This window comes from Physella acuta, unplaced genomic scaffold (genome assembly GCF_028476545.2).
Source record: "Physella acuta isolate Inbredline_101_S28 unplaced genomic scaffold, ASM2847654v3 ptg000019l, whole genome shotgun sequence".
Taxonomy (NCBI): domain Eukaryota; kingdom Metazoa; phylum Mollusca; class Gastropoda; family Physidae; genus Physella; species Physella acuta.
In genome coordinates this window covers 495,349-501,761 of record NW_026731539.1, presented here as the reverse complement: position 1 = coordinate 501,761, position 6,413 = coordinate 495,349, and positions in this window count along the sequence as shown.

The window sequence follows — 6,413 nt, the reverse complement described above, 5'->3', positions numbered from 1 at the left end:
AGACATAGACATAGACATAGACATAGACATAGACATAGACATAGACATAGACATAGACATAGACATAGACATAGACATAGACATAGACATAGACATAGACATAGACATAGACATAGACATAGACATAGACATAGACATAGACATAGACATAGACATAGACATAGACATAGACATAGACATAGACATAGACATAGACATAGACATAGACATAGACATAGACATAGACATAGACATAGACATAGACATAGACATAGACATAGACATAGACATAGACATAGACATAGACATAGACATAGACATAGACATAGACATAGACATAGACATAGACATAGACATAGACATAGACATAGACATAGACATAGACATAGACATAGACATAGACATAGACATAGACATAGACATAGACATAGACATAGACATAGACATAGACATAGACATAGACATAGACATAGACATAGACATAGACATAGACATAGACATAGACATAGACATAGACATAGACATAGACATAGACATAGACATAGACATAGACATAGACATAGACATAGACATAGACATAGACATAGACATAGACATAGACATAGACATAGACATAGACATAGACATAGACATAGACATAGACATAGACATAGACATAGACATAGACATAGACATAGACATAGACATAGACATAGACATAGACATAGACATAGACATAGACATAGACATAGACATAGACATAGACATAGACATAGACATAGACATAGACATAGACATAGACATAGACATAGACATAGACATAGACATAGACATAGACATAGACATAGACATAGACATAGACATAGACATAGACATAGACATAGACATAGACATAGACATAGACATAGACATAGACATAGACATAGACATAGACATAGACATAGACATAGACATAGAGATAGAGATAGAGATAGAGATAGACATAGACATAGACATAGACATAGACATAGACATAGACATAGACATAGACATAGACATAGACATAGACATAGACATAGACATAGACATAGACATAGACATAGACATAGACATAGACATAGACATAGACATAGACATAGACATAGACATAGACATAGACATAGACATAGACATAGACATAGACATAGACATAGACATAGACATAGACATAGACATAGATATAGATATAGATATAGATATAGATATAGATATAGATATAGATATAGATATAGATATAGATATAGATATAGATATAGATATAGATATAGATATAGATATAGATATAGATATAGATATAGATATAGATATAGATATAGATATAGATATAGATATAGATATAGATATAGATATAGATATAGATATAGATATAGATATAGATATAGATATAGATATAGATATAGATATAGATATAGATATAGATATAGATATAGATATAGATATAGATATAGATATAGATATAGATATAGATATAGATATAGATATAGATATAGATATAGATATAGATATAGATATAGATATAGATATAGATATAGATATAGATATAGATATAGATATAGATATAGATATAGATATAGATATAGATATAGATATAGATATAGATATAGATATAGATATAGATATAGATATAGATATAGATATAGATATAGATATAGATATAGATATAGATATAGATATAGATATAGATATAGATATAGATATAGATATAGATATAGATATAGATATAGATATAGATATAGATATAGATATAGATATAGATATAGATATAGATATAGATATAGATATAGATATAGATATAGATATAGATATAGATATAGATATAGATATAGATATAGATATAGATATAGATATAGATATAGATATAGATATAGATATAGATATAGATATAGATATAGATATAGATATAGGCCTTTATCGATCTGTGTGTATGTATGTCTACATATATGTAGGCCTATGTAGATATTTTTTTGGAGTATGAGGAGTCGATAAATGATTTTGAGAATCTTACTCAAAAATATTTCTTCTATTTTCTCCATATCTTTACACTTTATATGTGGATTATTTCTCGTCGCGCTGAAATAACAATACATATTTTAAAAATTAATAACTCAAGATTAATAACTCTTTCTTTTTCTTCTTCGTTCTAAACTGGTTATGCGCCATAGAGGCCATTCGTAATGACGTGTCATTTTAAATGTACACATATTTAAAACGAATGTCTGATTCAGAGGCGTAGCGACCCTACCCGGCGCCCGGGGACAAACTTTACGATTTGCACCCCCCCCCCCCCTCGAGATTTTTATTTGCACCCCCTCCCCCCTCAAACTTTCAATTTGCACCCCCCTCAACCTTTCAATTTATTTTTCCAACCCATTTTAGCGCCCCCTAAGCTCGGCGCCCGGGGACATATGTCCCCCCCTCGCCCCCCCCCCCTCGCTACGCTACTGGTCTGATTAGCTATTGTTAACTTTAAACAATGTGCTATGACTTTTGGTTATGAAACTTAAATCAAGTAAATAAAAAAACACAAGTATTGTGTATATTTTTGGGGGGGGGAGGGCTTCGCTCCCCCGTTAAAAATTTACCGCCCCCCCCCCCCCCCCCGAACGAGGTTGAATTTATATAGAAAATGTACACTTTTACTAGTGTCCGCCCCCCCCCAGAAAAATGTCGACCCCCCCCCCCCCCCCCACCACCGAAAATATCAAGCGCTCCCCCGGAAAACATAGTCTGGAAGAAACACTAGTACATATGTTTCTTGACCTCAGTATGTGAAGGGATAATGTGGTCATCACTATGCTCACTATTACTGTTAGAGTCAGAGCTTTGTGGACTCAAGGACAAAATATTTACTTTAACCTGGATTCGAACTCGAGTTTTGGGTTAGCAATAAACTCTACCGCTATGCCACGCCGTCGTTTGCTATATAACTTGCAACGGTTCAAATTAAAATTACATGGCAAAATATCGCAGGATAAAATATAATATAAAAAGGTCTAGATCTAGATCTAGATTAGATTCTAATTATTTATTATAAAGAAATGTAATTTGATTATACTAACTTAATTCAAATAGATCTTAAGATGAATCAGCATCCGAAAAGAGGCAGGAAGATACAGTCCAAAAAAAAAACCACACAACTTATTATTTACAATTTAGAATTATATCTTATTTAAGGACATAGAATCTGGATCGAAGTGGCAAAAGAAATGAATTTAGTAACAAACATTTCAATTCTTCCGTTCTGTCATTGGGTTAAATAAGTTCAGCAAAGTGCTTTTGTGGTTTGTGGTGCGCACAAAATAAATTCTTGTTGCCATGAAAACACTCTTTAAAAACATTTTCTTTTTATTTATTTAACTAGACGAACTGTTATACTTGGATAACTGTGGGTTTCGGAGGGGGGGGGGATCTCCCTAAATGACGTCACGCTTGTTTGACGATTTTTAATCTTTTATCTCCCTTCAACACTGCCACACATCTTAACAAAAAGCCAGACCCTACATCTAAACCACCTCAGCCAACATCTTTTATACTTTCTAAAACTCCGATGTCGACTGAGCTAGGGGCCTGACCACACTATTTCATCATATGCTGAGGTCAGAGAAACAGATGAACTCTGCTTTACCTGCCACGTGTCCCGCCAAGTCCCAAAAGGCAACTTTATCATTCACATCTAAAAAGAAGTCACACCTCAGCTTATTTGCTTTTGTTTTTTAAAACATCGATTTCTTTCTATATTTTCTGTGCTCGAACCTCATATTAATAACAAATGAACACATTATTAAAACTAACGGCAAACTAATAATAATGAATTAAAACGTTTGCGTTATTATCCAATTAAAAATTAAAACAAAAATGTAACACTAAAATGATGTGTTTCGAACCCATACCCTTCACCAATGTCATCTTGGCCGGATAGACACATTCCATTGAATGAAAATATTTCCTATTTTTTTATGTAATCTCCGAGACCACTCTTCGCCATAAAGGAAAACTACGCCGAATATTATTTAAAATTAAATTATATTCCAATGAAACCAACTCCATAGCTAAGAAACAACGATTTATATAAAATATTAAGGCCTGTGTGATTGCCCTAGATTGGCCAGGATTCTAGATCAACTGGTACACCGACAGACTAAAAATTGCTTAAGTCTAGTATACGTCTAATTTATTGGTAGCTCTAGATAAATTCATTGCATTCTCGAATTAAATGATCTGTGAATCGTATCCTGTTAAAAAATGATTATAACACTGGAACCTAATAAAAATAACAAACATGCATATCGTAATAACTATGATCTACAGAAAATTTAGCTTTATAATGCATTAATTTTTAAAAGGGCAACCTGGTCTGAGTTTCAGTGGAAGCCATAGTTGTGGAAAAAAAAAATACATAAAGTATTTGTTATTAACTTGTATAATTAAAGGATTGTTTCTAACTTTGAATAAATCAGTAAATTAATTACCGTCTATAAATAAATGTGTGTTTAGCATTTTGGTTAAAAAGAATATTGTTCTCTACATACTTATTTTACTGTTATATACATAGTGCAGATGCTGATCAACCAATACAGACAAACACATAAATATACAAACCTGAAAATAATAGTTAAATTTAGCAGAATAGCCATCGGTACCCGCTACACGTGAATTATTGGTCTATATTTTTAAAATGTTAAATTTGCGTTAATTTGTAAGATTGTAAAAACAAGACTACATGCTAAGTTGGAGGTTGGTGTAAACTAAGCCGTCACGCCAGTTGGAGGTTGGTCAAATCTAAGCATTCAACGCCAAGTGTTTGCTATGATACAATATAGTGATAAAATACCATCCGTATAAGCTGACCATACTAGTAGAATTTTGTATTGTAAAATACCGGGAGTATAGTGACCGCAAATACGAGCAAACAACCGGACGGTCTGCTGGAAGAGACAGTCTCAGTCAACATGCCGGAGACCGGTACACACCTTCTCGGTCAACTTAACAGAGTGCGATGGTTACAATAAACAATAATATGAAACGGATCAGTAAATATTTGAATAAAGCATACTTTTTATGGCCTAAGATGTAAAATATTATATATTGAACTAGTATTTTACCACTATATAAATTTTACTGTTCTCGTCACCGGCCATTACGGTATGCCACATTTTACATGAATATTTTATCTATTAGTATAATAATAACAAACATTTCAATTCTTCCGTTCTGTCAGTGGGTTATACATCTTTCTGCCATACATCTTTCATTCAAAAATGCAAGTAAAAATTAATACATCTTAAAATATTATGATCATATGCTAAAAGAATAGATTTTGTTATAAGCTTATCAGCGCAGTGGAGCGTGCCAAAAAAAATACCCGGTAAGTATTTCATTATTAGCAATATGCACAGACTTCCAGGAGAGAAGCAGCAATTACGATTGTCGCACTCAAAGATGGCGTACTTGTTTCAAACAAAATGGTGTCCACAGGTAGCACACGAGCACATAACAGGTTTGAAAGGTGCTAGTGACTGATTTAGAAAACGGCCTTACATTAATTTCTATTGTGCGATACGCCTGAAAATCTAGACTAGTTTGAAATAAGAATTATAATTGTTCTCATTATTTAATGGATTTAAAAAAAAAAAGCCATGCGTAACGACACCACATTGTTTACAGGGACGTCCGCTCAAACTCTCCACAAATTTCATTATCAACCGAAAGAAACGTTTCCCTGGGTGACATTAACCAATGCGACAGCGCGCTTAAAATGTACAACTACATCACGTGACGAAGTCGACCTGTCTACATCGATGTATGATGTACTTTAGTTTCAATATTTTTAGCGCAATTTCCATACTGGACAATTGCGATTATTTTTATTAGAACAAGTTTTCATTTTCTTTGATTATTTTGAAGTGTTTCGTCATTAGTGCAAACTTGCAGATGGAATTTTTCTCATTTCTACCGTACCATGAATCAAACTAAATTTGAGCATTAAATTAATTGCCATGCACTCATTAAGATTTATAATCTCCTCTCAGCCAAATAAAGGCGAAGTTATTTTTAGTTGTTTTTTTTTTTAGAAATTCTATAATTTGCCTCATCTATTTGTTATATTTTCAAATGGCACTTTTTGAAGGATGAAAATAATTATATCTGTATTAATTTTGAAGCGCAGATCTAATTAGACGCCTTTGTAAATTTTATTTTATATATGTTTTGTTTTAGATATTGTATTACGCTAATAATCAATAAAACTATTTATAAAATGGATGTATAATGTAATGAAGGCAGTTACTAAAAGTTTGTTAGCGAATCACGCTTTTCTTTTTAATAATTTAATAGTGATGTATTTTCTTCTTTTTGGTGCATATGTAAAAGCTCGCTTGTATTAATTTTAATCTGGTTACGTTGGCGCAGGCCTATAAGGCGTGCATACATTTTATTAG